The 15,715-nt window shown below is 44.2% G+C and overlaps 1 protein-coding gene across 2 annotated transcripts in view; it reads right to left on the bottom strand.

Annotated features, from left to right (window-relative positions):
- LOC119477063 (leucine-rich repeat and fibronectin type-III domain-containing protein 2-like) overlaps nucleotides 1-15,061 on the bottom strand; it is a 163,494-nt gene extending 148,433 nt beyond the window's left edge. For both annotated transcript variants that reach the window (XM_037750904.1, XM_037750905.1), the window contains exon 1: nucleotides 14,525-15,061. The gene's annotated coding sequence lies outside the window, so the exon portion shown is untranslated. The remainder of the gene's footprint in view (nucleotides 1-14,524) is intronic.
- Nucleotides 15,062-15,715: the final 654 nt, after the last annotated feature.

The raw sequence follows: 15,715 nt of genomic DNA, 5'->3' as shown, positions 1-15,715 counted from the left end.
TTGAATGCTGACCGCATCAATGTAGAGGAGTTCAACAACATTCAGAATTCCATATAAGTTTATCTGTTTTTGAATTTCCTCTTTATATTTTGAGCATGTGCCCCCTTGTATATTGGTGCAAGATAATATTACTAAATAATTTGATCCTGTCTATAGCATTGACTGGGCAGATGACACCTTGTGCCATGCTGAAGAGACAGAGTCTGTCTCATCTTTGGAGGAGGAGGAGGAGACCATTATTATTTATATTTTGTTTTAAAAGGAGATGGTCGGATGGACAGCCCTGGATTCTGTGCACAGTACTGCACATATAGTGTGATGGAGAATGACTCTAAAGACATCATCTCCATGGTGACAGTGGACAAACGTGAAACGGCGCGGAACAGTGTCATCATGGAGAAGGAAGCCTTCATCCGGACTTTTGACACACTTCGTCAGTAAATAGGAAATTTGAGCGAAATATGTACTGATGCTCATAGCCAGATAGCTGCACTCTTTAGTATGTATATAGGTTTTTAGTTTGTTATTCATTTTTAATATGTGTGTTGACTTGTGCAGGAGTCGTGCAGATGTCTGTACTTACAAATGTCTTTTGTTCACTGTACATACAGCCAAGGGCATATATAAGTCATGGGGAGTTCGCCATACCCTTGACATGTGGCACGGATCGAAAAACCTTGGAAAGAAGATCCACCAGGTAATATTATGGAATGTATTTCATTTGAACTCATTGTCACTTCGTCACAAAACTTGCTTACACCAATAATTTTCTTTGATTGTTTTTGCATTTCATTCTGTGGTCAGGCGAGCCAGTGTGCAACCACTTTTGGTTTTGTGCCAAAATGTCGGCAACCTATGACGACTTCTTTGTAAGTACTATATGAACTGTTATTTATATTGCTACACTTGTGGAGCCAGAAATATTTCACAGCTGCAGACATCATTTCAGCGTAATGTGTCGGATCATTGCTGATGCGTTATTGTTCTCTTAGGACATGTGGGCTGGCCTACTCCATCACGTCACAGGAGAACACGAGTGGGCTCTTGGCGCCTGTCATCATGGACCCTTGTCAGACAACAGGGACAAGGAATGGATAGAGAAGGGATCTGTGGCACACAGAGCACTCATTGAGATAGTGCTAAATGCACGCTGGCTGGGTGAAGTAGTGAAGTACCTGGGATTTAGGTATGTGGGCATGGGTTTTACATGTAATGTTTATGTTCACAAGTATTTAACTCAAACAAAGGAAGCTCCTGGCTTACTCCCTATAAACCCACATAGGGAAGAAAAAAGTGAGTAAATCTTGGGAAAGATCATGCAGAGAGTGGGTCCCTTTTTGAAAAATCTCTAAAATACAGATGATTGTAAATCATGCAGTGACTTGATCAAAGTCCTTTTTATTTTTTTACTGTCCACCACTGATTGTGACTATATGTATCAACTAATGACTAATGACAACATAAAAGATCTAACACTTGTTTTTTACTGTTTAGGTCTACAGCAGAACTTGAGTCCTTTCACAACCACATACTGATGTATGCCAGCAAGAGATTCAGTTTCACCCCGCCCGTCTATTCAGCTCGCACCCTACTTGCTGGTTTGGATTATAATCATCATGTCCACCGACCAGTGCAGAGAAAAGCTGATGGCTCCATTGAGTAAGTTCTTAAAATTGACAACAGTATACCCACTAAAACGGAAGTATATTAGTTTTATAATATAAGGTCAAATTTATACATGAATAATTATAATGAATGTTGCCCTTGCACAGGCAGCAGTTTTGCAAATTTATCACAAATTCATTTTTCAATAACCATCTTTTCCTGTTTCGGTCATATGCTAATTTCATTATGTCAGATACCGGAAGCTGTACAACAAGAAGTCGCGGAAGTGGAGCCTGTACACAATGAAGGTCGACAAGGACTATGGCTACATTCCTGACCTCTAGAGGGCCATCCTCCGTAGCCGCACCACAGCAGACAGAGGCATGCCGCGTGTGAGACGCCAGAGGCCTGATGACCCGCGGCAGTATGGTGTGCTATGTGGTATTCCACCTCCAACCACAGAGGAGCTACTGCACACACAAGTCAGTCGACGACAAGGTATAGAAGTTCTTTCAGTGGGCCTCATTCAACATCCCTTCTTCAGAAACCCAAATTGCATGTTTTCACACTAACCCTTGCAGCCTTCACAACATAGTTTCTCATTACACTGATTCTGATTTTAGTTGATAAAGGTTGCATATAGATTTTGTTAATTACAAGCAGCTTTTTGACGACTACAGAGATGTTATATGAAAGGTATCATTTATGATAATGTAAAGACATCACGCATTGACACACAAAAAGAGACGCATTGACATATTGTCATTGAAATAATATGGTACTATAGCATGAGAGGCAGAGTAAGAAACTTCTCAACCAACAAAAGACCAGCATAGAGTTGCATGCTAAATAAGTTATTATTTATGCATTACAGCAGCCTTTTAAAAAATATTATAGCCTATATATATGGCCTATATGTGTGACGTTATAGTCAAAACTAAACAACTGATTTCAAAATTCTAACATGCTATTCTTTGTTCATTCGCAGGGCCAAGGACTACCTAAGTGAGCAGCCGACCATAGGAGAAGATGTGACCCCTGCGACACCTCACCTGAGTCGATCCCACCTACACCCCTACTATGGCCACCACTCAAAAATACTGACCAGGGGTCAGACATGTTCTATAGGTCTAGCCCCACTGAAAGATGGTGTACTTATTTTTTAATTTACCTTTTTTTAAACTTTTTTTGTGGTGTGTTATGAATGTTTGGGATTGTCATCTATATTTTTGAATGTAATAAAAGTGTTACCCAAGTGAGCTGAATTTCTTTACTGCATGGTATTGACACTGGCAGTCGTGAACAAAAAAAGCAGGTGGTCATCCTTCAATGGATTTATTTTTTCAAAAACAATGGCAAGAATAACAATAAGTAAAATGTAAATACTCTACAAAAATATCACATCACACAGGGGGGGTGGGGGGGGGGTTGTTTCAGAGCCTGTGTGGGATAAAGCCCACATATTGGTGGTGGGGGTCAGGATATCTGTCCCTAATCCTCCACACACAACAGCTGGGAATTACAGTTCTGTTACCCCGCCCCAAGGCTCCATACTGCCACACAACAAACTGCCGGTAAGCAGCATACCGGAACTGTCTGTTGTCCTCTCCGGGATTGGGTACGTCCTGCTGAGCCCTAATGTCGTTCCAGATCCTCCTGGCCAGGCGAAGGACACCCTCATGGAGGATGTAGAGGTCCACATGAGGTAGCAGGGAAATGCAGTTCTGTGGTGGCTGGCCACAGCACTTCCTTTCCACGTCAGTGGGCATTTCCCTGCACCTCATGCAGACACACCTCAGGTTGATTGGGGTCCTGGCCAGGAGGACCTGGTGGAGGAGCGCTGACCATTAGATCAAAAATGAGGCTGGGATCCCTGAACAGACATCTCCCCAGAAGCTCCTGACACTGCTGCAGGCTCAAACACTGAATTCTGGCCTAGAAAGACAGTAGATCAGGGAAAAAGTATTACTTTATTTATGAATAAACAATAATGATCATAATGTGGACATAAAGTATGGACATGTTATATTTTGAGATACCTGTTCATCTGATATCTGTCGAGCTTGTAGTTGTTGTACTCTGCTGAAGTCATCTTCAGCCAGAGGGTCTTCAAGCTGACTCTGTCCTCTCCCCCGGCCAGACCCTCTGCCACGTCCACGTCCACGTCCACGTCCACTAGCTCGCCCTCTTCCTCGCCCTCTTCCTCGCCCTCTTCCTCTTCCTCGTCCATTCGTAGCCGACTGCTCCAGGACATAGTCAGGATCTGACTCGACGGTGCTCTGTTAGTAATAGATATGTAACAAATGTAAAATTACCATTTCCATTATGAATAACATGGTCATGGTTTTATTTATTTTCAGATGTGTAAAGTTATCTATACAGACTAAAAACAGTAAAGTTAGAAAGATAGCATTACTGAAACTTGAAGAAGCAACTGGCCGTTGGCTAACGTTAGCCAGCTATCTATGCTATAGATTGAATAAAACATTGGGCTACGTTGTTTCTAAAGTTTAGCTCGTCATTTCGTCTAGAAAATAAACAATTGCTTTTATTCGGTCTATAAACGAAACACTTCAAATGCAGCAAAGTCTTACAATACTTTAGCTTTTGTTGACGTCGGTCTCCAGCGTTATTTTACACTAAGCATAAATACTGTCTGTTGTCATATGTTCAAAGTTGTCCGTGGTAGCTAAATGTGGTCTGTGACAAAGTATTTTTCTCACCTGTGACTCAGCCATGGTAACTGTTGATGTCGTTAGATGATGTTACCATGGTAACTGTTGATGTCGTTAGAAGGTAATGTGTAGCTCGCTGCGGTAGCCTCCTCAGATGTAGCGAGCACGTATGAAGCGCGTGCATATGCCCGTTCTCGTGTGGGGGGAGGGGCTTCGGACAGAGAGGGGAGAGCGGAGAGAGGAGAGAGAGGAGAGAGCAGCTCGAGGGGATGCAGGATTTTGCGTTTTCCGGATTTCTACGCACTGCAGCTTTAACGTGTGTGTGTGATGGGAGGAGAGGAGTACCCATAGAGTCCAGTAGAGGGCGGAGCCTGTGTGAGTTAGAACCACCAAGAAGAGTCTCAAACCACCCAAACAACACGCCATGTGGTCCATTTTCCTTCCTCACAACTGCACCTAGATTTAACCTCAGATCAGCACTCTAAAGATGGTCAGACGCTCCCATGGAACCGCTCGGACACATTCAAAGTGATCAAATGATTCTGTGTGATTGAATTGTGTTTTTTCACCTTAAAGATGGTGAAAGATCATTTATAAGGAATTGATTCACAGCTTTTATGTGTTCAAAGTGTGGTGAGGTTTTCCCAGAAAAACTTGTGGTGCTGATGAAAACCTCAATCAAAACTAAATGACCATAACCAAAATATAAATGAGATATGATACAAAAATGTGTCATTTTGGTGGAATATGTACAATAAATACTGCACTTTATATTTGTAGTTTTGTAATTGCGTCATTTTTTTTCTTTTAATCATGTGTCTTCTTTGCCTCTACATGGCTGAAGAATAGCAATGAATATAAAAATGAATATAAAACATTCTGCAAACACCTGGAGCAGTGCTAACGCTGATGGCTGTGAGACTTACGTCAGGTTTCACGGCCACATCGGACTGAGCTGACAAAGGGCTTCTCTGACTCACACACACAGCTCAATGTCTCTATTCTCATATCTCTGTACCCTCCTGGCCATTCAGTGTCCCACAGGGCTACCCACCAAGGCAAACACTGCATGTTATTAACTAGATATTAGACATTTAAGAAATAGAAATTGCAGCCAGGGAATAAAGTGCTTATGCTGAAAGTTCACACAGTGAGCAGACTCCCAGTCTATCTACAGCCGGAGCTCAGTGGTACTTCACATGGGAGAAGTATATTCGGATTAAAAGATGACATCTCAAAAGCTTTTATACTCAACGATTTCTCTGCTGCAGTTGTGTGACCTCATTTCAGGAAACAAAGAGGGTTTCTTTTCAGCCTGGATAATCTGATGTGAGAGGATCCTTAAGTTACGGATACGACGTGGAAAAGGAAAGATAAAATGACGGAAACTGCAGAGTAGAGGGCAGAGAGGCTGCAGAGGGTAAACACCCAGTTTGGTCCCATACATTCAGTACGGTTTCTATTTCATTTATTCATTTATGTGGTATTTCTCTATTAATTAGGTGACTTACTGATCAATTATTTAAGTCAGCAATCAAGTTAAAATATATATTCTGTTCCATTGTATTCTATTTGAGCTTGTTCATTATATTTTATTGTTTATTTATTATTTATTTAGAGCACCGACGTCGGGCAGCGAAGGTCCTACTGAAACTGTAGGAAATATTCTTTTTCTTTTTCTTAAAATGAATCGCATTTTGAGGGCCTTACGGTGCTCGGAAAGTTGTTAAACTTTGCACACTCATCAGACGCGGTGGAAAACTATTATTTTAAGGCTCTCGGGCTTGAAAAATGTAGCCCCTCATTCAGGTTTCACCTACATGTATGGAATTTGGCAGGCAGATGTAACATCTGGAGACGCACAAAAAAGCCTCTTGGAGGTATGCCCAAAACCCAACAGGAAGTAAGCCATTTTTAAGTCAATGTGCCATTTTCGTCCATTTTTAGCATTTTACAGGCCATGTACTGTAATGAACTCCTCCTAGAAAACTCATCTGATCCACTTCAGATTTGGTCAGGACCATCTAAAGACCTTTACGGTCTAAAGCTGTCAAACGTGCCTGGCACAATGATAACTAGTCCGATAACTGATGTGTGTCCAGTTGTATGAGGACCAGACCTAATCCCCTCTGGATCCTGAGTGTCTGTGGGCCCAACGCCAAAGCTCTGCTCATTTATTCATGAGTTCTGATCCCTTCTCGTATGGCTCTGACAGGTCAGCACTCAGAGCCAGACAGCAGTCTCTCAAGACTCAGCTCAACAACAGGCCAGAGCCTCATTTCCTGTCCTCTCCCTGACTGACTGCCCCCCCCCCAGTGCCAGAATCGGTGGTGGCCTCGTACAGACCCGTTTCATTATGTTTACGGTCTGAAGTCAGTCAGTTGGGAGGACCATTGTAGCATCTGTTTGGGTGTTGGTGTTGCTAGTGGGTGCATTTTTTCTTTCTTCACAGTGAAATTGGACCATGTCCCCACAATTGTTTGTCCACACAATATTCAGGCATTCGGGTGCAAATTTTGTGGGATTCCCTCAAACAATTATTGGCCATGTTAACAATCAATGGCTGGTTAATCGTTGACTCTATCATAATAGTGAATGGGCAGATAAAAATATTAAATATTAAAATATACATTTTATTTATTTATTTAAAAAGGATCCCCACGAGCTGCCAAATAGGTGTGTTTGCCGGACATGATGCATTCACGGACAGTATTTAGCGTCCGTTGTCTGTTTATCGATTGATAGCATGCCGCTGATACGCCAAAATGAACAAAATGGGTCAATTATTTTTATTTATTACTTAAAGGCTACATGCCTCTGTTTTTTGTAATGTTCAAATGTTTTTAATAAAAGAGTACGTGTTGAATTACAGTACAGGGGATTTATTGTTGTTGGTTTTTTTTTTACCGTGGTATTGAATTTGGTATCGAGAATCGTGGAAATTCACTGGTATTGGTATCGACTACTAGATTTCTGGTACCGTGACATCCCTATTTATCACATACATTCTATATACAACTTCATATTTTTGTTACGCTAATAACATTAAAATTTTCTAAACATATATAAATTTCACATTCATACATATCTTCCACAACCATTTAGCCTCAAGGCCCATCATCAGGGAAAAGGAACAAAAAAACCATAGATGACCAACACTGGACTATCGATCAGCTGCTTCAGTAATGTATTCTTAGATGGTATTTGAATGACGATTTGTTCAAAAATGTGTTAAAAAGTGAAAAGTGTTCCAGCTCCCCTCAGCTCCCCTGGCCCGTTTTCTTTTGAATCAGGTCAGTGGTGACGTGCTGATACAAACTGAAGAGGTGTCATCCACTATAAAGGACCTTGAAGGTCTTCAGCATCATCATCAGATTCTCTTTATACCACAGGAACTGGATTAGTGGTAAAATGACTTTGGTCCGCGCCCTCTGGGCGCTCACATAAATGGCCTCTCCATCTCAAAGTCCCAGGATGAGTTTCTGTCCCGGTCCGTCCCTGTTGCACATAGAGGCGGCTTAATAGTTTTTGGCCCAGAGCTGCAGAAGTGATGCGCTGGGCCTGTTAATAGCCTCCATCAGCTGTGTGTCACTGCTGCTGCCACTCTGGTGACAAGCAGGCCAAACGACAAGAACTAACTTCCTGTTGTTTTACAACTCCATCATGCACCTGTCCCTTCCACCTCCCACAGTATACTCCAGTATATTCCACCCCCCACAGTATACTCCAGTATATTCCACCTCCCACAGTATACTCCAGTATATTCCACCCCCCACAGTATACTCCAGTATATTCCACCTCCCACAGTATACTCCAGTATATTCCACCTCCCACAGTATACTCCAGTATATTCCACCTCCCACTCTCCCTCACCATTTAAAACCCTCAGACTCACCAACATGTTCCACCTGGTTACTGACAGGCGCTCAGCACACACCTGTAGCTCCTTCTCATTAAACCAGCTAACCACTCGACCCTGTACGCCACTAAACCACTGTTTCTTCCATCAGCTTCTACATCATCAGTTGATATATTGTTAATAAATTCATTTTTAAATGGAGATTAACTGTTAATCCATTACTTATTGACATCCCTATTCAGACTGCAACTAAAAAATGTAATGTATTATTAATAGACAAATTAAAATTATTGACAAATGCACACCATAAAATACCAGATGTTGTTATACACTAATTGATTAATTGACTCATCAGTTCAGCACTAATTCAATACACTCACACAGTGCCAGAGCTGCTTAGTTGCATTAAAACACAGCATCTTTCTGACGTGACACTCACAGGGCGGAGCACTCAGACCCCCTCTACACCTGCCCTTAAAATGTGTCTTGTATCCAGATTTGATCTAGATATGATTTAACGTGATTACATTTACACCTGGTGTTAATAGGTGTCTTCAGTTTCCACATCGAGATCCGATCGCTCTGTCTGAAAGGACTGAAGAAGCCTCCGGAGGCTGCGTAACACACAGGCCGGCAACCGGGCGCTGCTGGAGAGGGGGTGTGTAATGAGCGGACACATCAGCCTCAAAACGCCACCGTCTAGGGGCAGACGACCTGTAAACGTGACTTTGAGTTCTTTAAATGTCAGGTGTAAATGGGGTTTCAGTTTGGAACTTTTCTAATATATCCATGCTTTGGTGTTCCATTTGAAGGAGAACTGTGTCATCCTTTGTGTGCACTATCTCATCCAGATGGTCATGTGTTAGTTCAGGCAGGTGGAGGGCATATGGACGACAGACCACTAACCAAAACGCTGCTTCCGTCACCACAAAGATGGTTACTTCCTCCCTGCCTGCCAAGGACACACAATCAGTCTGTCCACGGCAGATCACTCAGGAGTATGAACACTAGACTCTCATCCATATCCAGTCATACAGCTTTTCTTGGAGAAAATTGAGGCTGCAGAACTGGCAGACATGACTATATAATCCCAGCTTTAGAGAGGCAGAATCGATGGCAAATGAGGGGACAGTGCAGCCGTCCATAGCAACAGATGAGAGTCTGACATCAGGACTCATCCGCGGGGGGGAGTAAACGGAGCAGAGTCCTGCTGTGCATCGCCCTTTCTACCTCCAGCCTTTTATTCCTTCCAGCCCGGTGCCGGACTACTGTGACTGACTCGGTGGCTGCTCCCTTACTGACCGTCACAACAGTAGGTCAGGCTAACGGTGACATTAAAGCAACACCAGGCCACCGGGCAGCACAGAGCCAGGCACGACTCACTACTCACAGTCTGGTTGAAGCAAAGGTTTGTCTCTGGATTACTAACCACCGGCAGTGGACAGAAACATGACAACTAGGGCTGAATGATTGGTTGTTGGGGTCTTTGTTGATACTGATTCTCTTGTTAATGTGTTGCTTTGTATGCTCTTTTTATAAATCATTATCTCTGGCACATTAATAATCACAAACACAAGTCCCATATTGATGCATCCTGGTAGGCAAGGGTCTAAGTTGCTGACCATGAATTTCCCGTGGTCGCATTCATGCGAGTGCATGATGGTCATTATCAATGGTTCCCCCACCAGCACTTTGTGCCCTACACACAGGACGTGATGCACATGTACACAGAGGAATAGCTTTACCAAACAATCCATTCAGCTGTTACCGTGATCAGCATATAGCTGACTATATCAAAAATCACAAAATAAGGAGAGAGAGGAGGAGGTTGGAGGGGAAGGACCGACAGCATTGTGGCTGTCTGCCAATCAACAACTGACATTTTATCAAATTTTTATCAAGAGAACAATTTCTAGAGATAGTGTTGGTGTTTCTGACTCCAATAACTGCAAAAGATGGCTGCGAGTGTAAAACCCAAATCATAGGTTGAAACCTTGAACTTTGGTCCATCAGTGTGTGACATATTGATTTGATTTTTTACAACGGACATGCACGAGCTTCTATACATACTACAATCAGGGGTCTGCATACACAGACATGTTTCACACATGCACACTAGAAAACCTCCTGATAGCAACAGGATGAAAAAAATCACAAAAAAAAGAAAACAGTGTGTGCAACCACTTATAGGACCGACAATATGTATATACTATATATGTACACACATAATAAAGTACATACAGTACATACAGCAGAGGGGACACAAGCATCCAGTTTATTTTTCGAGCGCCTCAGTGTTTTTTCACAACACCTAAGCCGAAAGAACAGAGAAACATTATAGACACATTTGCTGTCATTTCTGGTCGCACTGCCTCTGTCCCCTCGTCTGCTCTCTGTGTCGGAGTTACACAGTGGACGGGGCTCAGGCAGCTCCACCCGACAGTCCAAATGGACTTGGTTTCAAAGCCAAACTCCACAGCTCCGGTGTGGAACATTGTGGGTTGGCTGAAACACATGGGGCACGGATGCCAGGCCTCACGTCGGCGGGGCGGAGCTGAGTTTTAAACCTGGTACACAGGCTCCGTCTTTGTGGTGTGTGGTGGCGTGCCAGCTTCACTGTATTCTATTGAGTGATAATTCAGGGTTTGGAAGTGTAGGCTATATTAACCAGTACTGAATGAACTAACTGGATGTTTTTGATAACAGGATTACAGATATACACATTGAAAATTCTTAACCGATGCTGCGTGTAGTGTCGCCGACATGCAGTCACTTTCCCAGTAAAAGTCTCCACCGCACATTTAGTTTAGTTTCGCAGGTTGTCAGCTGTGTGTCTGGCCGGATTAACGATAGCGATTGTCCAATAAACGGTGTGTGTTTTTGTGCTATGTTAGTATCTGTAGCTCTGCTGGTAGCTTCGTGCTCGCCGCCGCTCTGTCATTGCGGCGTAACTTTTACGAGCGTCCGACAGACCGTGTGTGTGTGTTGGCGGTGAGTGTGAGGTTGTTGGTGGCATTCTAGCTGTGATCGTAGGTGTAGCAGTGTGTGTACAGTTTATTTGTCGGTGAATAAATGCTATGAAACTACAACTCCTCCACTCCGCTCAAGAGAGCCAGAGACCGGAGCCAACTTCCTGTATCCTGCTACTCCAGTTCCGCCTCTTAAAGTGGGCTGTTAAGGTGGACCAGCTTTTCTTCTTAAAGAGACGAGCCGCTTCTCCGTGTTTTTCTCAGCTTTTTAATTAATTGTTCATATTTATTTTAACCGTTTAACCGATAGCGTTAATCGGTTGAAATGCTTAATGTCGGTCAACGGTTAAACGGTTCATTATTAACATCCCTACATTAATCTGATGATTTATTTTAATGTGAAACGTAAAAACACCCACAAGGATGGTCTGCTGCGTCACATTGCCTCTGGTACAATGAGGTGTTTATTAGAATCATGTTTATACAGATGGACTTGTTTTTTACACAGTTCTATGTAGTCTTTACCTGTTGGAGTTGTGGTTTTATTTATTTATTGTCTGAATATTCTTAAGAATGAATTGACTTTAAAAGGTTGTACTTGCATTATTATGCTATTATATTATCATTATATCAGTGGCTTAAAATGGTCTTAAAATGACAACAATATTGTTCATCACAATTATTTCTGGGACAATATATCGTCCAACAAAAGTAGTCATGATTACAGATCTGACCATGAGTTGGCCTGAAGCCCATTATTGTGTTCTCTTGTGAAAATAAACAGGTTGTTAATCGTCTCTATGCTGAACAGGAGTTCAGCTACACACACTATGATTCATGTGTGTGTGTGTGTGTGTGTGTGCTGGTTCTATGAGATGATGACTCAACCACTGGTCTGGATCTGGCCCAGAGTACTGCTCCTGTCTCCTGCTGCTCACACTGATTGGACTTCTCCCAACACACGATACTGTTGAATAAACAAGCTGTTGCTAATGCTAATGCTGCTCTTCCATCTCTCCACAGGCTACACAGGGAGAGGGGGTGGAGGTGGAGGTGGAGGTGGAAGCTGATTCAGTGAATGAGCGGAGAAAGGGATGATGAGCAGCGATGAAGGAGGAGTAGGGACAGAATGAGAATGCTGCTGAGGAGGATGTGGATGGAGCGTGAGGTGTGCTAGTCTGTGTCCTGGCCTCAGTCAAGCCTGAGACACAGCTCTCTGCTCGTCCCTATGGAGCTCAGGATGGGCTTAGTGTAACTCAGCCAAGAGCACGGTGACATATGTGCCATTATTTATAGCCAGCAGATCCGCTGAGAGGCCCACGGGCTGCTTAGAGAAGGTATTATATGAGAGCCCAAAGACCAACCTGGCTACCATCAAGCTCACAGGACATTTAGCAGACCCATTCATTCTCAGGAGAGGTACTAATACTACTACTAATACTACTACTAATGCTGTCATCAGAACAGAATTACAGGGTGAACTGAGACCAGTATTTCCTAAATCTCCAGTGATCAGCTGGAACAATAGCATGGATATAAAACAACAGGAAACCAGTTTCCCATTCTGACATGACACTTTCTGCAACACTGGAATATTTAAAAGTCCAGACCTCAGGTCTGTCAGGACACATTTGGTGCTCTGCCATCGAGCTTTCTGGCTCATATTCCATTTAGTGCAGCAGTGAGGTAAAGCAAGTCATAGCTCTGACAGATTTAAGCTATGCTTACTGAGGGATTAGCAGTTTCACTGTGGCGCCTGGGAACTCAGTGATGGACAGCGAGGTAGATTAACATCCCCCCAACCCCCTCATATACACACACAACAATCAGGACTCTGTGCTGCACCGGCTCCTGCCACTAAGCCACCTCTAGCATGACACTAAAATATGTGTTGGAAGGGTTAAAGGTAAGTCAATTACAGTATGGCTGTAATCTGCACAAGGCAAAGGTCATCTCTCAGTAGACGGTGGGATTGGGGCAGGACGTTCCTTCGCTTGGCGTGCTACTTCACCTGAATCCACACCGCCTGCCTACATCCCGATCCTCCATCCATCCCGAGCCCTGTAAACAACTCCCAGCCACCAGCCCCCATCTGTGGCTACCTCACCACCGAGGGGAACGCACAAGGCCATGCACTGTTCAGCTCCCCCCCACACATGGTTACCTGATCAACAAGCATGGGAAGAGTCAAGGTCGTGAACTGTCTTGATAAAGGCCCTCAAGGCCAGAACAAGACAAGAAAGAAGAACTGAATTGAAAGCGCACACGATGTTCAATAATGAGCTACAGATATGATGAAGCCGGAGGTTTCCCTCAGGCTCATTCACCTGCTGCAGTCTCACCTCCAGCTGGGTTTAATCAACTCAGCTGATCATAGCAGAGACATACTGAACTAGTTCCAACCCATTAGGGCTGTGTGCTGCTAGATAGGTGCTGCTAGAGAGGTAGAGAGGTCCTGCTAGAGAGGTAGAGAGGTGCTGCTAGAGAGGAGCTGCTAGAGATGTGCTGCTAGAGAGGTAGAGATGTGCTGCTAGAGAGGTAGAGAGGTGCTGCTAGAGAGGTAGAGAGGTGCTGCTAGAGAGGTAGAGAGGTGATGCTAGAGAGGTAGAGAGGTGCTGCTAGAGAGGTAGAGAGGTGCTGCTAGAGAGGTAGAGAGGTGCTGCTAGAGAGGAGCTGCTAGAGATGTGCTGCTAGAGAGGTAGAGAGGTGCTGCTAGAGAGGTAGAGAGGTGCTGCTAGAGAGGTAGAGATGTGCTGCTAGAGAGGTAGAGAGGTGCTGCTAGAGAGGTAGAGAGGTGATGCTAGAGAGGTAGAGAGGTGCTGCTAGAGAGGAGCTGCTAGAGATGTGCTGCTAGAGAGGTAGAGAGGTGCTGCTAGAGAGGTAGAGAGGTGCTGCTAGAGAGGTAGAGAGGTGCTGCTAGAGAGGTAGAGATGTGCTGCTACACCGTCTGCCTGCAAACATGAAAACCCTCTCAGATGACTCTAGAGGAGTTTAGACATGTGATAGGGACTAAATGTTGTTGTCAGCCAACAAGAAGTTGGACTGAATGAGAAGGGGGGGGGGGGGGGGGGGGGGGGGTGCAGTGGATCTAATATCTGATCCTCCACTACATCTAGATCAGCCTGGGATCCCGTACAGGGGGGGGGGGGGATTCTTTGCGATGACATTGCACTCCGTGTGATGAGCAGTACGCGGATGCCCGAGTCCGTTTCAGCTATGGAATCACACCAGTTTGAGGAGAGAATTATATTATTATATTATTATATTATTATATTATTATATTATTAGATGATTTCATGACTACTGCTGCAACATCTCTGGCTCGGTTCGGCTCCGTGTCAGACTGAAGTTAGTGCAGATATGATCAGATGATCAGATGATCGGAGGAGTGCGTGTGTCTCACTGCGACTTCTTACCTCGTATCAGGCGGATTCTCTGTCCGGGAGATGCAGTCGATGATCACGACATCGCAGTTTTCATTCCGACGTTAATTCCAACCCCGTTAGTAATCTCCATCCCCGGTCTCGGGTCCCTGGTCTCGGATCCCTGGTCTCGGACCCCCGGTCTCGTATCCCCGGCCTCGGATCCCCGGTCTCGGATCCCCGGTCTCGGATCCCTGGTCTCAGATCCCCGGTGGTGCCTGATGACTCTTTTTCCTTTTGCGCGTAAAAAGCGAGCGAGGCGCGCGCCGCTCCGCCTCTGACAGCCGCTCCGAGCACACTGCTGGCGCGAGGAGAGACCACTTCACTGTCCCCTCGGACCGATCAGCTCCCAATGTGTCCTGCTTGAAGTTTGAGAAGACGGAACAGCATCAGTAAACTTTCACGGAGTCCGCAATGTCTGTCTAAAGACATGTGAATAATGTCCTCGCGGAGGATTCTGTCTGTTGTCTGCGGTTTGATCTGACTGTAAATATCCGCAGCCTGTAGTCCTCCTCACGCACTGACTGCGCCCTGTGTGCACGGCACAGAGACGCGGCAGATGGACTGGAAATACATGAGCATGTGACACATTTCAAATGCAAACACTCAGATAGCTCACAGCAGCAGCAGCAGCACAGAGAAGAGGCTGAGGATGATGATGATGATAATGAGAACATTCCTAAAGAACATTCATTTTAGCAAAACGGGGTAAAAACTGGGTACTTCCAACAAAGGCCCCCTTTATTAAGGATTAACAAGTGGTAACTACTGGCTCCATTAATGAGAACACCACTGTAATAAAGATTACTAATGGTTAATAAATCCTTATGTGAAATCCCCATATGTGTAGGCAATACTCAATACTTAAAGCAGCAGTAGGTGAGATTGGAGCAAATATGATTCAAAAAAGTTATTTTTCTAAAACGGTCGCTATATCCTGACAGTAGTACATGAAACGGGTAACCTGAAAATATTAATGTTCCTCTGTGTCCTCCGGTGTACTCCGGTGCTCCTAACGGCATCTGCAAGATTTCACAGACAGAGGAAAACAAGCAGTCAGAGCTGATCTGAGGTCTGCTGTCCATCTGCTGTCTATAAGAGCCAGCTGTCAATCACTCACCAACTCCGACCAAACGGTCAAACTAGGCAGCGCTGATCAAATATGAATCAATATTCTGTTACGTT

The sequence above is a fragment of the Sebastes umbrosus genome, chromosome 18, assembly GCF_015220745.1.
Source record: "Sebastes umbrosus isolate fSebUmb1 chromosome 18, fSebUmb1.pri, whole genome shotgun sequence".
NCBI classification, from domain to species: Eukaryota; Metazoa; Chordata; class Actinopteri; order Perciformes; family Sebastidae; genus Sebastes; species Sebastes umbrosus.
This window is presented reverse-complemented; position numbering and strand designations above follow the sequence as displayed.